Source organism: Mus caroli, unplaced genomic scaffold (assembly GCF_978045245.1).
Source record: "Mus caroli unplaced genomic scaffold, Mus_caroli_1 scaffold_1, whole genome shotgun sequence".
Lineage (NCBI taxonomy): Eukaryota > Metazoa > Chordata > Mammalia > Rodentia > Muridae > Mus > Mus caroli.
This window is the reverse complement of record NW_028227256.1, coordinates 85,416,378-85,437,591: the sequence shown is the minus strand read 5'-3', so window position 1 is coordinate 85,437,591 and position 21,214 is coordinate 85,416,378. Positions and strand designations below refer to the sequence as shown.

The window sequence follows — 21,214 nt, the reverse complement described above, 5'->3', positions numbered from 1 at the left end:
GTTATGGCTTCAGAGGGATCTTTCTTGGCATGGCTGTGTTTTGATTAAGTATGTCTGTGCTGGCCTGTGTGCAACCATGTGTCTCTGTGTTAAGGTTAAGCGGGAGTAAGGACAGAGGGTAAGAGGAACTCTCTGCTCACCTAGCAGTGAGGAGTCTGGATGCTTGTCTGCCCTGCATCCCTGGAGGAGTACCCACCCCTGCTCCAGAAAGCTCTCTGTACAGGAGCTTCAGTCCTCATCCTTGGGAACTTCCTGCAGACCCTCACTGTGCCAAATCCATCCACTGATATCCAACAGGCTATGGACATCAGGATTTGAGTCCAGTATGCTCTTCCTGTTCTTGTCCTGATATATCTCTAAGAAATATATATCTCCAAGTCCACACACCTCCATCTTATCAAACAGGAAGTCCTCCTGGGCAGACAGCTGTGTGCTGTTGTAGATGGTGCATTCGGGCTTGGTCTTGCTGTGTCCTTTCCCAAAGTCGGTGGCCACCCAAAGCCCAAAGTAATGGTGCTGTCCACCCATGCCCACTCCATTGGGCATGGTTTGCTGTCCATAATTCAAGTACATGAAGTGGTTATTGTAACCCGTGTGCAGATGTGTGGCCATTCTGGGGGGATGGAAAACAGGAAACATTTGTTGTCCCCTTGGAATTGAGGCATAACTTGCCAAGAGCAGGAAGCAAAGCCACCAAAGATGTAGCCTTTCCAGTCCTTAAGGACAATCAGTCTGGGCCCCTGGTTCATGATGAGGCAGCATAGTTAGGAGAAGCTCTACCCGAGGAGCTGTGTGGAGAACAGCAGGCAGCAGACTTGCCGATGCTCCACTGCCAGGTGGGAGCTGAGGTAGATGACAGACAGCACACCCAGAATGCTCTCAAAAGGCCTTCCTTGGTCCATGTGGCACTCAGGGACCAGCGTAAAAAGGTCAAAGGATGAGCCCAAGAGGTACAGGCACTTGTGGATGACCACACTCAGAAACACACCCACCCAAGGGACATGGAACATCCACTCCTCCATCATGGCTTGGTCACAGATCTGATCTAGGCATTGAGGGCCCAGAAACTGGTGGGCATCTTGAAACTTCATCTCTGAGAGCAGCTCGGCAACCATCACCTGCATACTGTTGGGAGGGGGGCACCATGGATTTCCTGCAGGTCCAGCCTCAAAGCTCATGCCGGTGAGTCAGCACCTGAACCACAGGGACCACCAGGTCCTTTGTGAACTTCTGGACATCTCTGGCCTTTGTAGTACCCTCCACAGCCGAGATCATTTTCTTAACCATAAGGGCCTTTTTCTCACAGCTCCCTTTCAACAGCTGGGACAGGATCGCTGTGATCTGCTCCCTGGAAACGCTCCTGCAGCTCCCATGTGCCCTGTCAGTCAGCTTCACCCTCCACATGCCATTATATAGTCTGCCATCGATGGGGAAAGAGCCTTCTTGACATGGCTCTGTTAGGGACAAACTGACGAGTGAGTTAAGCAAGGATTACTGGGAAACAAGCTGAGAACTAGGTCAATCGATGCTCCGCAGATGTTGCCTGCAACTGCGGGAACTTCCTGTGACCCATGGTGCCATCTTCCCAACCAGAAGATCCCAAAGTGTACTGGCTCAGCCTGAGATAGAGCTCAGTGGTAGAGGGCTCACTGCCATAGGAAGGGCCCAGGGTTTGATCTGTAGTGGTGAAAATAAGAAGATGGAGGAGGAAGAGGAAAAGGAGGAGACAGAGAAGGAAGAGGAGGAGGAGAAAGAAGTGGAGGAGAACAAGGAGGAGTACAAGGAAGAGGAGGAGGAAAATTATTTAGTTTTTTGGTTCTCCTTGGTAGTTTCTGTCTTTAAATCGTCATCATCGTCGTCGTCGTCATCATCATCATCAACATCATCTTACCGCCATTACCTTCTTGGTTTAGGATTAATTTACTCATCTTTTTCTAATTTCACATATTTTTCAAAGGGAAACACATATTACTGATTTGAAACCTTTTTTCTTTTCTAACACATGTATGGTAAAGCTATTACTTTTCCTCTAAGCTTATCTTTAGCTACACCTCATAATTTTTGATGTGTGTTTATAGATACTCATTAAAAGGACTGACTAATATCCCTCGCCACTTCCCTTTTGATCCACGATCAATTAAATGCATCTTGTTTGATATAAATATTCAACGCTTTCCACATAAGTTTTCCAATTTCATTCTTTTTTGTTTTTGTTTGTTTGTTTTTTGTCTTTTTGTTTTTTTTGAGACAGGGTTTCTCTGTACAGCCCTGGCTGTCCTGGAACTCATTTTGTAGACCAGGCTGGCCTCGAACTCAGAAATCTGCCTGCCTCTGCCTCCCGAGTGCTGGGATTAAAGGCAAGGGCCACCACTCCAGGCTCTCATTCTTTTGTTAATCAATTTCTAGTTCAACTTCATTGTAATCAGAGACGTCCTTTCTTGTTATTTTGCTTTAAGCAGTGTCCACTCTTCACATAGCACACAGCCTTTTGTCTACTGTCATGGCTACTATTCTCACATTCTCCTTGTGATCAAACTTCTTGGATGAATAGCTCACATTTGCTGTATCACTTTCATTCTCCCAGTCACATTGAACCATCCAGAACCTCATTATTTTTCCCCAATTTCCCCAAGGCTTCTGAACTCTCATTAGCTCCATAAACTCTTCAAGAATTATCATTTTTGCTTTAAAAAATGCCAACATCTACTTCCTTTGTGTCTGGCCAAGAACCCTGTCTGATGTCTCTCATAAGCAATGAGCCTCCCCAACACAGCATGCCATCAATCTTCTCCAGGTTTTAGCAGCTCATCACCATAGCAACCACATCTTTGCTATGTGGCAGCAGATGCAGAGCTGGTCCTGCGATGCCAAGTGAGGAAGGGCAAAGAGGGGCAGGTGAGGAACTGGTTCACATTCTGGAGGGCTTGGAGCTAACACAGACTACTTAGTTTGGCAAAGTGATGGAGAAAATGGACTGGCCACTTAGGTGTTATAATTAATGACTCCACAGACTGGAAGCCAAGATGGTAGCAGGCAAACTTAGACATGCCGCCTTTTGATTTCTTAGATCAGAATTTTAAGACTTGTTTCAGTGACAGGGTGTGGATGAAAGCCTGATCAGTGTGAGGCAAGGAGAGGAAGAATGGATTGAGAAATAAAGGAATAAAGATGAGAAGAGAGTGCAATGGGGCCTAAGAGTGACTATAGATTGAGAGCCAGTTTTATTTACCTTCTCTGTCTTGCCCTGTCTGTCTCTCTTCTCTTTTCTTACATGGAAGCATTTAATTTTTATTTTAATTTAAATTTTAAATTACGGATATGTTTGTTTGTCTGTGCATGGGTAGGTGCACATGAATGCAGGTGTTTGGGAAGCCAGAAATTGTATTCCATGGAAATGGAGTCACAGACAGTTGTGAGCCCCATCCCCCCACCCCCAATATGACCTCTAGGAACCAAACTTGTGTCCTCTGCAAGAGCAGTTTGTTCTCTTAATTGCTGAGCCATCTCTTCAGAACACACTTTATTTTGGTCAAATCCACCCCTCTGTCCCTTATCCCCTCCCTTCAATTCTTCCCAGGCCCCTCCTCCTAAGTCCCCTCCCAATGTCCTATCCATCTATCTATCTATCTATCTATCTATCTATCTATCTATCTATCTATCTATCTATCCATCCACCCACCAAACCATTCATCTATCCATCTATCCATCAACCTACCTAACCATCCATCTATCCTCTATCTATCTATCTATCTATCTATCTATCTATCTATCTATCTACCTATTCATCCACCCACCAAACCATTCATCTATCCATCAACCTACCTAACCATCCATCTATCCTCTATCTATCTATCTATCTATCTATCTATCTATCTATCTATCTATCTATCCATTCACTCCTCTATCTATCTATCTATCTATCTATCTATCTATCTATCTATCTATCCATCCATCCATCTATCTAAATCTAATTGGTATTGCCTGCAAACACAGGGGTGGAAGACTGTCTACTGTTCCATGAGCAATGTATCAGTAGCCCCACTCCTGAGGAAAATTGAACTTCTCTCCCCCAGCAACCACCAACTGCTAGAGTTTCTGAGCTAGCAGTGGGCCTCCGAGCAGCTCCCCAACCCATGCTGGAATATTGACATAAAGAGAGGGATCATAGCTTGCTTTCCCTTTTGATGAAGATGATTCTGAGGAAGAAAGTGGATAATAGCAGGAAGAACTTCCTGAAGAGGGTACCCTCCACTCAGACTGGAAGCCAGGGTGTCCTGGCAACGACTGCTTCCCCTACAGGAACACTTTGAATCTGTTCTGAAAGCAGGGTAGAGGCCCCAGAATTGACAAATACCATCTTCTGCTGCATAATTCATTACCGCCTGCCCTGCTCCTAACTGTTTTCATATATCCCTTCTGATCTTGTGGTTTCAGCGTCTTCAGAAAGATACTATTTGCCTAAGATCAAACAGGTCTGTTTGTTCTAAGCCCTATGAGTAATAACTTAATCTAAAAATAGAGACATGTTTATTAATAGGCTACACAGTAATTTTCTAAGCCAAAGAGAAGGACTCGGTGACTATTAGCCCCGAAGGCAGCCTCTTGCTGAAGGAGGTGTGGGGCTGCTGAGGCAGAGTGGGAGAGAAGAGAAAGGTGTGGAAGCCAGGAGGACTGGCAAGAGCAACTGAGAGCTTAGGAGTATTTGCAACGAGTTTATGAAATGGGGCCTTCTTTCCTCCCTCTTCTTCCACTCCATCCCTCCCTCTTCTCACTCCCCCTTTCTCTTCCTTCCTATCTTCCTTCCTGTGCCTCTTCTCCTCTGACTCAACTCAGTCCTCTCTCCAACTCCTTCCTCCTCCTCCTCCTTCCTCCTCATCCTACTTTCCCTCTTCCTCTTCCTCCTCCTTCCTTGTCCTCCTCCTCCATTATTATTATTATTATTTTATTTAGAGCTAGCAATGGGGTCTGGATTTGACCCTGGTAAGCTCTGATTTTCTGTCCCTATTTCCTTTCTGATTAACAGTGACTAGCAGCGGCAGTATTTCATGGCTTCGTTTGGGAACAGAGGAGATAATAAATGGAAACTGCTTGGAATGGAGTCTAGTTTGTGTATGTTTGTTAGAAAAATAAAAGCTCAGCGGTCTGAGAATGCAGAATTCTCCCCGAGCAAGCAGGAAGCCCCGGGGTTGATCCTCCTCACTGTATAACTAGGGCATTGTGTCACATACCTGTTATCACAGCACCTAGCAGGTAGAAGCAGGAGGATCCGAAGCTAGGGAGAATTCTCAAAAAATAAAATAAAAATTAAAATGAAACATTTTTAAATTTCATAGTGGAAATAACTAAAAAAAAATTCTGCAAATACATCATAGGAAAAAAAGTCACCTTATTGGGAACGAAGAGAAAGATATACACATTTAAATTTTTTATTGCAAACATTTATTTATTGTGTATATGAGTGTGTGTGTGTGTGGGTGCATATGCCATGGCATGTGTATGGAGATCAGAGGACAATTGAGTCAATTCTTTCCTTCCACCTGTGGGTTCTGAGGCTTGGATTTGGGTCATCAGGCTTGGTGGCAAGCACCTTTATCCATTTTTTCACTGAGCCATCTCACCAGCCCTATTCAAGCTTTTACCTGGAAGAGAGCTGACTCCTGGCCTTCGTCCCAGCCAAGTGCCTGAACAGTGCATGCACTTCCATTTACCTCCAGAATGTGAAAAAGCAGCCACTTCAAACAACCTGCACGGTGGATGATCCTCCCCCGTGCTCCCACCTACTCAAGGGCAGCCAGCCACGCTCCGTGGGCTGGTCATACTCTTCGATTCCTTTTGGGGCCTGCCATCTAGATCTTGAAGGCATGAATGGGAGTAGAGGCGAATGTCAGAGCAAAGCAGAATTTCCTGACTGGCCAGAGTGCCAAGGACATTCAGTCCCCTTGTGAATGCAGTCCCTATAAGCAATCTTGCAGGCAGGTGGTCATCTCAGAGCAGACAACTTAGAACTAAGTCCAGACTCCAGACTACTGTCTGCCAGGGGGAAGACACAGCTGGGAGAAGACACAGCTGGGAGAAGACACAGCTGGGAGAAGACACAGCTGGGGGAAGACACAGCTGGGGGAAGACACAGCTGGGAGAAGACACAGCTGGGAGAAGACACAGCTGGGGGAAGACACAGCTGGGGGAAGACACAGCTGGGGGAAGACACAGCTGGTGACCAGAGTTTTCCTGAGGAGCAGTAGTTCTTCTGGGACACATTTCTCCATAGGACCTTGCCAAGCAGTTGGGACAATGCCCCATGTTGGTAGACCCAACATGGATAGGGGTGGTGGCTCATGCCTACTATCCTAGCACTAAGGAGGCTGAGGCAGGAGGCTCTGGAGCACCAGTCCAGTCTGCACTGCACAGCAGGATGCTGTCTCAACGTGAATAGATAAATCAATGAAAAACCAAGTCACCACCACCTCAGGGCCCCAGACCTTTCAAAAACATCTTGAAGTTGAGTTTTCTCCCTATGCTCTTAAGATACATAAATAGGTCACTGGCTCTGCTGAAATCTTAGTTCTCGAGCTCCAGATAACTCCAACGCTTTGATGAAGGATGGCGTGTTGCTCTGTCACTGGACTTAGGGTATCCCAATAAACCAATTAGGTTTGGTCATTTGTCCTCCAAATACCAATGAAAACAGCTAAATTAATAGTGAAAAGCAGAAAAAGAGAGGTCACATTGGGAAGAGGGAGGATAAAAAAAACAAAAGTTAATCTCTGGATCCTAAAGTGAGATTCGGGTTAAAATGGAGGCTGAAGTTAATGCACACGTAAGAGCAGTCTTCAATAGTGCTCTGGTCTTGCCGCCATCAGCCCCTCATCATCTCTTCTGTAACGTGGTCCAAGTTGTAAATCTTTTTTTTTAATTTTTAATATTTTTTATTACATATTTTCCTCAATTACATTTCCAATGCTATCCCAAAAGTCCCCCATAGCGCCCCCCACTTCCCTACCCACCCATTCCCATTCTTTTGGCCCTGGCATTCCCCTATATTGGGGCATATAAAGTTTGCAAGTCCAATGGGCCTCTCTTTCCAGTGATGGCCGACTAGGCCATCTTTCAATACATATGCAGCTAGAGACAAGAGCTCCGGGGTACTGGTTAGTTCATCATGTTGTTCCAACTATAGGGTTGCAGATCCCTTTAGCTCCTTGGGTACTTTCTCTAGCTTCTCCCCAAGTTGTAAATCTTTCCAGGAGAAAATTTACTTCTCTGGCTGGACCAGGCTTGAGGCTTTCTCTTTTCCCAGCATAAGATTTTCTGGGTGGAATTCCAGCTTCTTGGGAGTCCATTGTTTCTATAGCCTGATCTCTAAAGTGAAGGGCACAACTGTCTCTTTAGACTGTCTTCAACTCTTGGGGCTGGAGAGAAGGCTCAGTCATTAAAGGCAAATACAATTATCACAGAGGATATGAGTTCAGTTCCCAGCACCCATATTGGGCAGTTCAAAACCGTTACCTGTAATTCCAGCTCCAATGATCCAGCGCCCCCCTTTGGCCTTTGTAAGCATCTGCTCTTATGTGCACATACCCACATACAGATACACACACGGGTGAATACTTCCTGATGGTATCCAGGAAGTCACCTGAGAGGGAACAGGTGACCTGGTGGGGATCTGAGGTGGGAGCAACAGTCAAACTCATGACCCAGCTGTGTTTCTGTCATAAGTCTCGGTCATTAACAGACCTGACTGCCTGATCATGAGATCTGCTTCCTCCATATTCCAAGCATTCCCTATTCCATCATTCCAAGTGTGCTTGCACACTTCCAACATCTGTGAGACTTCATGTGGCCCTGTAAGGATGTAGGAGGGTAGTCTGTTTTTCTCTGGGGACAAGCCCATTTAAATTTCAGTGTGGACCGTGTCAGCTTATCAGCATCCTAATGAGTAAAGAAAATGTCCAAATGGGGCAGAACATCTACTCAAATACCCGTGACAAGCACCTGAGCAGGCAGCCCCAGCCTTAGGCGTCTCAGCTCTCTGGTTGGCTGGCAGCTTCTATCAAAGGCCTAAGATACATTGGCAGCTGGGTTTCCCCAGCCAGGCTCTATTTTTATCCCCCTCCCATTCCACCTTTGTTAAAGTCAAGCAAGGAAGCTAGGCTTTCTGCTGGTCTCTGCCATCCATCAGCAAATCCTGTTTGAGTGGCATACCCCAGATCTGCCCTTCTGCTGACCTAACTCTACTGTGGGGATGACAGGGCCTAACATCTAAACAGAAGTCCCTGGCTGTAACGGATTGGCCAGGACAAATGGCACAGACTTACTGCCTCAGCTCTGGAGGCTGGGAGTCCAAGACCAAGGTCAATGGGGTTGGCTCCCTCTGAGACTGTGAGGGAGAACCTGCTCAAGCGTAGTTCTATCTTCTGGGAGTTTGCCAGCTGTCTTTGAGGGCTCCAAGGCTCCCATGAGCCTCAACCAAAGGCCTCACTGCCTCCATCTTTGCCCCAAATCCCCTTGGTATAAATGTTCCTATTGTTTTGACGATATCAGTTTCACTACTCTGGGGCTCACCTGGATAGTCTCACTGGTCACCTCAGTGAAGCCTCTCTCCAAATGAGGAACTAGATGGCTAGAGCTTTATCTGTTTCGAGGAATGCCCAGTTTATCCACAACATCCATCCACTGTCCTCACAACAGCCAATGGCTTTGAAAATATAACTACACTCCTTCCTCAATCCGTGTGGGCCCCGCATTTGCTCAGAGAAGAGATTCTAAACCCCTTGTCCCTGCCTGGTATGCAGAAGCTCTGATCTCAGTCTCCAGGAAGACCTCCTGCCTGTGCTGGTCTTCCCCATATTCCTCCACACATCAAGCCCTTTCAAGCCTTGTTCTCTTTAGAAATCTGTCTCCTGATCCTTCTGAGGCTGGCTCCTTCCTGTGGTTTAGATCTCAGCATAAATGTCACCTCTTCAGGGGGCCGCTTTGACCATCAGATCAAAGCTAGATATCCTAGGGCACCCTGTGGCACTGCCACCCACTTGCAGTTCTCCAGATGGTCTTTCTTGGGGTCTGACATTTGTCTCTTCCTTTATTTGTTTGGTTTCTGTCTTCCTGCTCCAAGTCTCTAGGGAACATCAATTCCAGGTGAGCTGGGACTTGTCTATCTCTTTCAATGTGAAGTCTCCACATAGAGAAGTTCTAGGCATGCAGTTGGCACCAGGTCCATCCTAGTTAAATGAATAAATAAATAATTAGCATCCTGTGCCCCACCCCTGTAATCTTGAAGTGAGTGTATACACATGTATGTATACATGAGTGTGCGTGTGTTTGTTTGTGTGTGTGTGTGTGTGTGAGAGAGAGAGAGAGAGAGAACACATGCTTTTGCAGAGGGCAGTGTAGCTGGCAGTCTTTCGAGGCAAGGCTCTTCACCCATGGAAAGACAGGCATTTTGATTGGTGGAGGGTCCGATAAGTCTTTGTTGAGGGTGGGTCTTGAGTTGTGTGTGCAGCGTGCTGACAGCATCCTTAATTTAAGCTCTACCCACTGGGTTCTAGTAATAGCTCCTCCTCCCTCAACATAATGAGCCAATGCTGGTGGCAAAACTACACATATTCTTATCTATCCCCACCACAGGCTCACCAAGGCCTCCCCTTCCCATGGCTTACAAAGAACATCCAAAGTGAGACTTCGATCTACCAGCCAGGCAAGAGCAGAGGTTAGGGAGGCGAAGGGCACCTAAACAAACAAACAAACAAACAAACAAACAAACCCCTTTGGGAATTTGGTGGCCTTTGGAAGAGAACCCAAGGCTGGCTGTGTGAAAAGCCAGGTTGGACCTGGACTCCAGCACCCTTGTTCAAGGGCTTGACTTTTTAACTATGGGGGTGAGGGTGGGGGTGGGGGCGTAAAGCTTCCCAGGGCAGATGGATGGCTTGGTGGGTGACCCCAGCTGGCTCCCTGTCCTCTCTTTCCCAGTTGGAGATCCCTTCAGAACTGGGAATTCTGGACTGAGACCAGCCTGGTGTGGACAGGGAGGGGCATGGTGTTTGGGCACTTGGCAGCCTCCACAGCCCTCTATGCAGATCCAATTAACACATTCTCCCTATTTCCCTAGCCTTTGTCTCACTAATGTTCTGTGCCCTGAGCAGCTGCAACTGGCTGAGGAGTGGTTGGGGGAGGGCTGGGGGTGGAGTGGGAGGGTGGAAGGAGCCTGTGGGAAGGCAAGCAGCTGCGTGGTCTCTAGGCACATCAGCTCCTTTATCAGCCCACAGCCAGTATGTATTTGGGGTGGGTCTCTCATGGGCCCCATGCCCGCACATATCCTTTTGGCTGACCTCATCTTTCCTTCTAGATTTTTCTTGGAGTGGGGGACGTCAGAAGGGAGGGAAAGAGAAACACATAGGAGAAATTACCGGGTCCTCATGAGAGACACTTTCAGACAGTCACACCCAAGTCCTCTGAGGCCTGAGATATTTATGTCCAGTTAAAGGTCTTAGGGATTATGTATTCCTGATTTGGGGGTGCCCGTAAGGACAGAGATTTGGGGCAGGGAGGATAAAAGGAGGCTTCTTTCTAGCTTCACTTGCCTTGAAAATATTAAAGTCACGATCTATCTAATTGATTAACTAAACAGAGAGGAGCTAAATGACAGCTCTGAGACAATCTGAAAGACATCACTCAGGAAGTCTTCGTGGTAGCTGTGTTTTGTAGGGTAGGTGCCGTGGGGAACTGTCTCGGCTAGAGGAGGATGGTCCTGTTGTGCATGTGAGCTCCTTATATAGGGAAGCCTCTTCTAGGGCAAAATTTCTTCATAGGAATGAAGGTCAAGGAAATGTATTTGCAATGCACCAGAATAGAGGGACAGAGGTTTATGGAACCCTGAATAAAGAGTTCTATAAGAGCTAACAGACTTGTACTGGCTGGTTTTGTGTGTCAGCTTGACAACAAGATGGAGTTTCACAGAGAAAGGAGCCTCCCTTGAGGAAATGCCTCCATGAGATCCAGCTGTAAGGCATTTTCTCAATTAGTGTCAAGGGTGGGAGGGCCCATTGTGCATGGTGCCATCCCTGGGCTGGTAGTCCTGAATTCTTTAAGAAAGCAAGCTGAGCAAGCCAGGGAAAGCAAGCCAGTAAGTAGCACCCCACCATGACCTCTGCATCAGCTCCTGCCTCCAAGTTCCTGCCCTGTGTGAGTTCCAGTCCTGACTTCCTTTGGTGATGAGCAGCAACATGGAAGTGTAAGCCCTTTTCCTTCCCAACTTGCTTCTTGGTCATGATGTTTTGTGCAGGAATAGAAACCCTGACTAAGACAGGACCAAAGCGGGGATAGGGCATCTCAGCGAGTACGGCTGCCTGCAGGCTCTGCTGTCCCTTGCCTGGGTCTCCCTGCTCCCAATGCAGAAAGACCTTGCCATTGGGAAGCCCAGTCTGAAGTTCATTGCCTCCAACTTACAATCCCAAGTGACAGAACTATTGTTCAGGTATTAATTCTGAGGAGGACTTTTTTGAGGCTCTGCCAGCCTATTGGCCTAGCCCTGAGATAGACTGTGGAGTTGGTAAGACTGACGTTCATGCCTTCTCTATTCCCATCTTAACAAACCTAGAAGGTCTTGACCTATTATAGAAACAAAAGTTAGGTACAGCCATTCTGCCCTGCAAACCATGCTTGCTGCAAGTTGGCAGTCTGTGTCTCTGCATCAGTGATTCCTGGTGAGCCAGCCCAGCTTTGGAATTGGTTTTTGTGATTCTGAGAGAAGCAGAGTACTGGAGTGATCCTGCCCAGATCTGTCACCGTTGCCTTGTCTGGGGGTGGGGTGAGGTGGTGAAAGGTGGGAATAGGACCCTCCCTGGATGGCCTCTGAGATACAACCAGTACTCTCATCCAAGGATTTGCATGGATCCCATGCCAGATTCTATGCTTAGCATCACTCTGTGTTACAAAGGTTCTGTGATGCTAGAGTGACTGACTTGAGGCAGACAGTGGCTGGCTCCAGTGGCTGGCCAGGACAACACTTGCTCTGATAAACACTCCTCTGCTGTCAGTGAAATGTCTTAAAATGGACACATCATCTATTAAAGAACTGAACTTTGTTCTCCCTATATGTGCCCAAGTCCTGATTCCTCAGTTTTATGATGGGCCATTAAGATCACTGCAGGTATAATTAATAGAGACAAGGTCATTTTGGAGTAGGGTGGGTCCACTCCAATCAGGTTGGTGTCCTAATAAGAAAAGAAGCAGGGAAGGGGTGAAAGGAGAGGATCATGGAAGGACACAGACACCCAGAAAAGAGGCTATATGAGGACAGAGCCAGAGATTTGGGATGATGCCACCAGAGTTAAATAGCCTGGAGCCATCAGGAGTTGGAGGAGGATGGTAGAAACCTTCCCTAGAAGGAGGCTCTTTGTCCACATCTTGCTCTCAGCCTCCAAACTCCGAAACAGTGAGGGCATACATTTCTATTGTTTTAAAGTCATCCCGTTGTCTGTGATACTTTGTAACAGTAGCTGCAGGGAGTTTGTATCCACCCCCAGGGCTTCCCCTTTTCAGTGAGAGTCTCAGCCTTGGGATCCATCACTTTAGAAGAATGCTTTAATTCCCTGCAGACCTTTGCTCTTAAAGGAAACACACTTTCTCGGCTTCTCTAGTTTGTACAAATGTTTCTGAGCCTGGGGCAGGGTGATTTCCAGAACAGCTCCTGTGGGCATTCTGTTCCTTTTCCATCAAGAGTGTGAGTTGTCAAAGGAGCCATGACCATTCCTATCCTACAGCAGGCTATAAGCTCTGTATAGCTTCTGTGATTTAAATGTAACTAGAGGGCCTCTCCTGTCTGGCACAGGAGACAAAGCTCCAGTTACTTAGGGCAAGAGGAGCAAATCAGTGGTTTCCCACAGGAAGGCAAGCTGAGCTTGGCTGGAGCACAGGTGGTCTTGGGCTGAGGACCCAATCTTGGATCTTCGTTCTCAGTCTCAGGGCCTCCCACAGTGTTGTTTCCCCTTGCCTAGGCATAGACCTCACTGCTCACCATTATGGCCACCAAGGTGGATCTAGGTCTTTCCTCTGGTTCCTGTGAGAAAGTCCTGAGAAAGATATTCAGAACTGTGGCGAGTGGACTTCCAGTTCTGTGACCAGAGACTGAAGCCCTGTGACCAGCCGGGTGGATATTAGAACTTAGATTCTGACCATGATCAAAGTTAGAGTCAGTGAGAGATGATGGCTCCCATCAAAGCCTTCTGCCTAGGAGTTCCTTCCATGTAAGGAGTGCAGAAAGCCTTGGGTGAATGTGTAAGGAACTGGTGATATATTGAGTGGGCGTGCATTGTTGACAGGGGCACAGGTTCCTCACATCCAAGAGAAATTGACACAACTTGTCCCAGATGGGTCAAGGCTCAGAACGGCAAAGCCTTTCCTTTCATCCAAATGAACATTGACAAATGACTGGCCAGTGTGTGTAAGAACTAGCAACTGCAGCTTCTTCCCCTCAGATGTTCAAAAGCAAAAGCAGGGACTGTACACACACACACACACACACACACACACACACACACACACACACACAGAGAGAGAGAGAGAGAGAGAGAGAGAGAGAGAGAGAGAGAGAGAGAGAGACTAACTAACTCTTCCCCTGTGCTATATATATAATAAATATCTGGAGGTTCTGGGTTGTTGCAATAGTTGGTATCATTCCATCAGAGTGCACACATCTCTCCTGACCCCAGTTTTTCTGGGTCCCTACGTCTGTTCTTTCTTCATAGATCCTAGTCAGGGACCCAAGCCATGCAAAGAATTGGCACCCCCAGAGGACAGATCAATGAATGTTGTTCTCTGAGAGTAGTGTTAATGGTGGTGGCAGGAGGGACTGAAGTATACTCTCCTAGGGTGATGCACATCGATGCTTGCCAGACCAGCTGACTTTACTTCAGAGTCCCCAGCAGCCATTTTGATTGTTTTGGTAGAATCTGCTAGCAGGTAGCCTGGAAGCTAGTACCCTGTCTCATGAATTAGACAAACTACTGATCTAAGACATGCCGTGGTCTTGCTAGGATCATATGCTTTCTCTCCTCTTTTGCTCAAAGATTAAGTATGTACCCCCACTGAATTTTGTTTATATATTTGAAAAAAAAGCTTCATGTCTTTGTTAATAGTTGTGAAATAATACATAAATTAGGCTTCTCTGGAGATGCAGAGATGAGAAAGCCAAGTGCAGGTGGTCAAGTGTGAGACCTAGGGAAATAGATGTCTGTGCTGACTACTTATATGACAACTTGACATAAGCTAGGGTCATTTGGGAAGAGAGACTCCTAATGAGAAAATGCCTTCATAAGACTGGCCTGTGTTGCAGGATTCTTGTTCACACTATGAACCCCGAGATTGTGTTATTTACTGAAAAAAGAAAAACTTTTTCTACCTGTGGTATGGCTCAGCCCTTAGTACACACTTTCAACCCCAAACAATGAAAGTAAAGTTAGTTGGTACAAACAAGCATCTGGGTTTGAAAGTCATGTCTAATTGAGGGGCAGACAAAGTGACAAATCAGAGAAAGATTTGACCGGGAGAGATATGCCCAACTCTCAGGAGAAGAGAAAGGAAAGGAAAGCTACTTAAGAGAGAGCAGAGAGAGAGAGAGAGAGAGAGAGAGAGAGAGAGAGAGAGAGAGGAATGAGGCAATTTTACCAGGAAAGTTTTACAGAGACAGGTTGAAGAAAGAACAAGCTGGACACAGGTGAAGACAGAACAAGCCAGAGAATGAGAAGGAGCCAGAAGGTTAGAACCCATTGCTAGAGTTAATTTGAGGTCAAGCAGAGCAATTCAGAAATCCAGAGAAACCAGATTGAAGCAATCAGCTTGGAGAAAAGTTTAAGTCATCATAGCTGAGTTGAATCAGCCAGCCAGAGATCAGAAAGAACTAGGAAGAGGTGATCTTATTCAGCAGTGAGTCTCAGAGGCTGGAACATTACAAGCCTAGATTAGGTTGTGCAGAGTCTATAAGCTTCTAGGACGAGACCAAGGTTAGCAGACTGAGGCAGTAACCCTTGGAGACAATAATTACTACAGGAAAATACAGGTTATAATTACAGGCCTATAATCAAGCCTGTGGAGCATTTTCTCAATTAATGATTGATGTTTGAGGTTCAAATGTGGGTGGTATCACCTCTGGAGCTGGCTGAGCAAACCACGAGGGAGCAAGCCCATAAGCAACTCTGGCCCCTGTATCAGTTCTTGCCTCTAGGTTCCTGTTCTTGCCTTGAGTTCCTGCCTTGATTTGCCTGGATGGTGCAGGTCTCAGTTTCCTTTCTATTGCTGTGAAGAGACACCATGACCAAGGCAACTCTCATAAAAGCAAGAATTTAACAGGGGGCTTGCTTAAGGTTTTTGAGAGTTAGTCCATGGTTATTATGGCTGGTAGCATGGCTGCACACAGGCAAGCACAGAGCTGGAGAAATAGCTGAGAGCTTTACATCCTGATCCATAGGCAGCAAGAGAAAATGAGAGATGCTTGGCCTGGTGTGGACTTTTGAAGCCTCAAAACCCACCCCCAATGATACACCCGCTTCCAACAAGGCCACACCTCCTAATCCTTCCAAAACAATTCCATTAACAATCAAATGGATGAGCTTGTGAGGGCCATTCTCATTCAAACCCCAAGTTGCTTTTGGTCATTGTGTTTTATCACACAGTAGAAATCTAAACATGACAATGTTGTAGCCCAGCCCAAGGCAGCTGTTTGGAGGGGGATTCTCCTCCCCTTAGAGACCTCAGGTTTGTCTCAGAAGGATTTCAACTGATGAGAGACGAGGCCCAGCCTGTAATGGAGACAGTCACATTGTTGATTATATCTACAAAACACCTTACCAGCAGGATCTATGGAGCTTGACCAAACTGGGCATCATAACCCAGCCACATGGTACATGACACCAGAGATACTGATAGTAGATTGTAGTAAAATGGGATGTTTTCTACTATTTTGTCTTGAAATCTGCTTGTTTGTTTGTTTGTTTAGATGAGTTTAAAGGTAATTCAGTTTTTGCCATCATGTGAAAACCAAGTGTTAAGTGATACTGTTACAAGAAGTAAAATGTAAATTTTGTGGTTTGGACAACTGTAACATTTGCACCTTAAAAGGTCATTGTGTGCCTGTAACCTCTTTTTCTCCCTGTTATGTAGTCTTTTGAGACATGTTCTTGCTGGACTTGAACTCTAAAAATTCTTTTACCTGAGCTTCCAGTCGGGATTGCAGGAATGCATCACCACCCCTGCCTACGAGTTTCTTTAAAAGTCCTTTAAAAGACACTATCAATATAGAAGGGTACACAGCAAATTAGCATTTCTGAAGCTCAACATTTGTTTACTAAAGCATTAACTTCCAAAGACTTCTGTAGTCTTTAGACATTTATAGATGGGTAACATTAGGCCCAAAATCCATTTGAGATTTTTTTTAACCCAAAGCTCTTGATGGTCCCAGTGTGGAAAGTAAAGTAAATTCATTATCTTTTCATTCCTCTGTTCATCTACCCATTAAGCCATTCATCTATCTACCAATCAATATACCCAACTTTAATCTCTCTATCCATCAACTGAGTCCCTTTCAACAGAGGACAAGTTCCCCAACTTCTGGATGTCCATCTGAATGAACTTTGAGGACCAGGGCTGGTCTCCTTGTTGTGAGGCTAGGAAGAACCCTCCCCGACTATAGTTTATCTTCCTGTTTCCTGCCAACTCCCACTTCTTGGCTTTCTGTCTCTCAGGCACCTTCTGGGATCAAGCCCTGGCTTGCTCCTGCTGTTGGATGTCTCACCTATAAAGTGAGGAGAGCGGTGACGGTGATGCACACATCACACAACTGCTTTGATGATTCAGGGAGGCATTCTGTGTAAATACTCCATATAATGAACATACAGCTAAGTGTCGCTAGTGCTGATCCTTCCCAATGCACCGCCTCCATCTCTAACTCAGCACGTATGCATGGAACAACTATCTGTGTTTGCTTTTGTTTAACCTCTGAGAGTGCATGCATCCTAAGGGTAGGGCATTTCTTTTCATCATGCTGTGGTTTTAGTACTTAGGATAATGCCTTGTGGATACTGGCCGGCTCCTCAGTAAATATTTGAAAAATTGATATAAGAAAGAAAGAATTGATAGATGAATGGATGGATGGATTGATAGATAGCTAGGTAGATAGGTAAGTATATGGGTGGAAGAATGGAGGAGACAACCTTTTATAAGCCAAGGATAGAGGCCTGCAACACATCCTTCCCTCACCGTCCTAGAAGAAGCTAGCCCTGTGATACCGTACTCTCAGACTTTGGCCTCTAGAAACAAAGACACCCCACATCTACTATGTTATGCTGTCATATTATGTCAGTCCCCATATGAGCTACATCTAGGTGTGAACTCCTAGAATCTGTCTTCCCCCAGTCTGGGCTGAACAATACTCATGGCTGTAGGACAGCCACATTTAATCATTTATGAGAGCAGAAATGTAGAGGCCGCTCAGAGTTCTTGGAAGGTGGGAGAAGACCACAACACTGAGGCCATGTGGCATTATACTGTGATGATGGCAGCCAGTTATGCAGCTCCCCAGAGCCTGATGTCCTGAGTTGCTCCCTCCATCTGGGGCCTCTGCTTTGGCTGAGTCTCAGAACCCCTAGAGGTCTTGGAAAGTGCAGTTCCCAGGATTCCACCAGGCAAAGCTCTCAGGTCCTGGAGGGCAGGGCTGAAGCTCTTCAGTATAGCAGACTCTGCGGGGGCTGGATGTGGTCTGCTTGAACAAGGACCAGCATTCTCTAGCATGAAAGGCTCAGCTTTAAAGAAAGCACAATACAAAAGCACTGAGATCTAAAGAGGACTCCATCTGCTCAGGCTATTTCTGGAATCCTAAGACTCTGTTCATTTACTTAATCACTAATTTGATATTTTAAAAACTTGTCCTGATTCTTTCTCTCCAATAATAAAACATTGCCATCCTCTGTGTGCTCTGAAATTCTGTTCAGGGCTAATTAACATAACTTACTTAATATGAATCTACATGGTAATGGAATAAATCAAATCTGTAAGACTGCTGTGTTTTAAAGGAACTTCACTTCAGCCTGAAGGAAGGAATATTCTGGATTCTGTGAGGCCTGGAGAATCACCAACTTCATGATCCTCAGACAATAGTCATCTCCATGATACCTGGTGTGAAGGCTCTTCTTGGTTGTCAACTTGACTACATCTGGAATGAACTAAAATCCTACAATTGAGGGCACACCTGTGAGGGATTTTTTTTTTTTTTTTTTGCTTAATTTGAAGTAAGTAGATTCATTTCTAATCCAGACCTTTGATGTAGGAAGACATATACCTTTAATCCAGATTTTGAGGCAGGCATACCTTTAATCTGGGACCTACCTTCTGCTGAAAGCAGAACATGAAGGAAAAAAAGCTTTTGCTCTTTGCCTGCTTGCTCTTGCGTTGCTAAGAAGTCAATTTCATCACTGGTGTTAGAGTCTACTTCAGAATTCCAGTGTGTTCAGAAAACCATCTGAGACGTCCAAACTCACAGACTGAGGAACTACTGGATTCTTGGACTTTCCATTTTCTGCCAGACATTGTTGGATTATCTGGTTTGCAGCCTGTAAATCACTCTAATAAATTACCTATCTATCTATCTATCTATCTATCTATCTATCTATCTATCTATCTATCTATCTAGTAACGAACATATTCTTTCTATAAGTTTTGTTACTCTAGAGAACACTGACCAGTCCACCCAGATAACAGTCACCTTTATAATACCCGGAGAACAGTCAACTCCATGATATATGAAGAAAGTCAACTCCTTGATGCAGTCAAAAACAGTCACTGACCTGTTGTGTCCAGATGCCACCCACTGGTCTTCTCTCTGTCTAAGTGAAAGCCATGTCTCTGAAGCTGAAGTTCCTCTTCAGAGCCCCCTAAGTGCCAAATATCCTGGAGCAAGTGGGAAACAATTTGTAAAAGTTGAATAATGAATAACCATCATATGAATAAAAAGAGAGAAAGGAGAAAACAAAGATAGTAATGGCCAAACACAGGAAAATGTGCACTCTTAGACAAAAGGTACCAAGATACCACAGAAGGCAAGTATTTAGAGTCTAAAGGTTATGTTTCAAGTTTAATTTTAAAAAGTTCAAGTTTAAATTTAAAAACTAAAATATATCAAGTGTATACCCCTGCCATAGCTGCAATACAAATTAATTTAATATATCAATTTTTATTTGTCTGCTTGTTTTGATAACATTATATGTTAATGTTACACAACATGTACACATACATAAACATATACATATGCACACCACACATGTACACACACAAGTACACACATGCATATACACACATGTACACACAATACATACCACACACACCATACACACATGTATATACATGTATACAACACTACACATACACACATGCACATATGCACACACACATGTATATGCACACACACATGCACATATGCGCATACACACATACACCACAGGTAATACAAATAGCTATCCTATCCCCTTTCTGAAACATGGGAAACAGAAGTTTGGGACTTTGGATTTATTTGGGGTTTGGTCCAGATGTGAGGTATCATGGAAATGGGATCAGAGCCTTGACACAGACTTTATTTCTGTTTCATATATACTTCACATGCACAGCCTGAGGGTGATATTATATGGTATATGTGTAAAGGAATTTTAATCTATCAACATGGCTACTCTGGCAAGGGATAACATCCAGAAATATGCTCTGGCTGGAATGTAGACTCACCTTTGATCCCTCTGGCTGGAATATAGACACACATCTTTGATCCCAGACAATGACATCTAATTGAAGGGTAGACAAAAATGATGAATCAGAGAAAGATTTGACAGAATGAGTCAGAGATAGGAGAGACCAGAGAGGAAATTGAGGTGGCTTAAAGAACAATGAGGGAGACAGAATTCAATTCAGTTTAGTTCTGAGCAGTTTTGTTCAGTGAAATCCAGTTGAGTGCAGCTAGACTTCTCAGCTCAGAGCAGAAGAGTTGAAAGGAGGCAGTTTTAACCAGGACAGTTTTACAGAGATGGGTTGCTGATGAAGACAGAAAGAGAGAGAGAAAGAGCGAATGAGAAACAGCCAAAGATTGGAACAGATTATCAGAGTTAGTTTGAGGCTAAGCAGAACAATTCAGTCAGAAGCTGAGAGAAGCCAGTTTGAATCAGTCAGCTTGGAGAGGAATTTGGGCCAGAACAACTGACTTAGTTGAACCAGCCAGCCAGTGTTCAGAAAGAGCTAGAAAGGGTGAGATTATTCAATAGTAAGCCTCCAAGACAACAATTACATCTGGCGAATAAAAGTTACTTTTACACATATGCAGTGGGCCTCTGCTTTGACAGAGATCTGCTTGAGCTTTATGTAGTTTTCCACTTGTATTGCTAAATTGGCACCCCAAAAGCTAGGAACATTGTAGATTTTGTATTTTTTTTATTAATGATGTTCAATCTGTATAACATGGTGAAATATATACTGCCATGTTAAGAATCTCTAATTTGTCTGAATATCCATCTCATAAGATGGAACTAATTCTTTGGAGGTGGTTGTGCAGTAGCATTGTACATTTTAGATGCTTTGGAGTCCCATATAGAACCAGCAAGAAGAATTGAACAGCAAAATCAAAATTCACAGCACATATAGGTGGCAGAAATTTTCCATCATTCCCAAGGTACCTTTGATGGGGACTGTTTTACTTTCCTTTCTGTTGCTATAATAAAATGTCCCGACAAAAGCAAGACTGAGCACAAGAATTTTTTTGACTTACAATTCCAAGTTACAGTCCATCATTATAAGGAGGTTAAGACTCAGGAACCTGAAGCACATGGTCATATCCACAGTCAAGAACAGAGAGACAAATGCAAAGAGCACATACCGATTTGTGCTCAGCACCCTTAATCCACATATACAGCCCAGCATACCTTGCTTATGGAATGGTGCTGCCTCGCTGGATTGGGTCTTCAGACCTCAACTAATGTAATCAAGACAATTTCCCCTAGACACCCCCACAGACCAACTTAGTCTAGATAATCATGAAGACACTCTCTTCCTAGCTGATTCTAGATTGTGTCAGGTTGGCAGCTAAAACCAACCATCACCGGGACCAACAGACAATATGAACCAGGTCTATACATGGGTATCTGTGGGAGATGGAACAGAATGAAGAATCTGGTGTCCCAAGGGCCTGAGAGCA

General features: G+C 45.0%; 1 pseudogene; it reads right to left on the bottom strand.

The window, feature by feature from the left end:
* Positions 1–228: 228 nt before the first annotated feature.
* LOC110295574 (MTOR-associated protein MEAK7-like) lies at positions 229–1,897 on the bottom strand (annotated as a pseudogene).
* Positions 1,898–21,214: the final 19,317 nt, after the last annotated feature.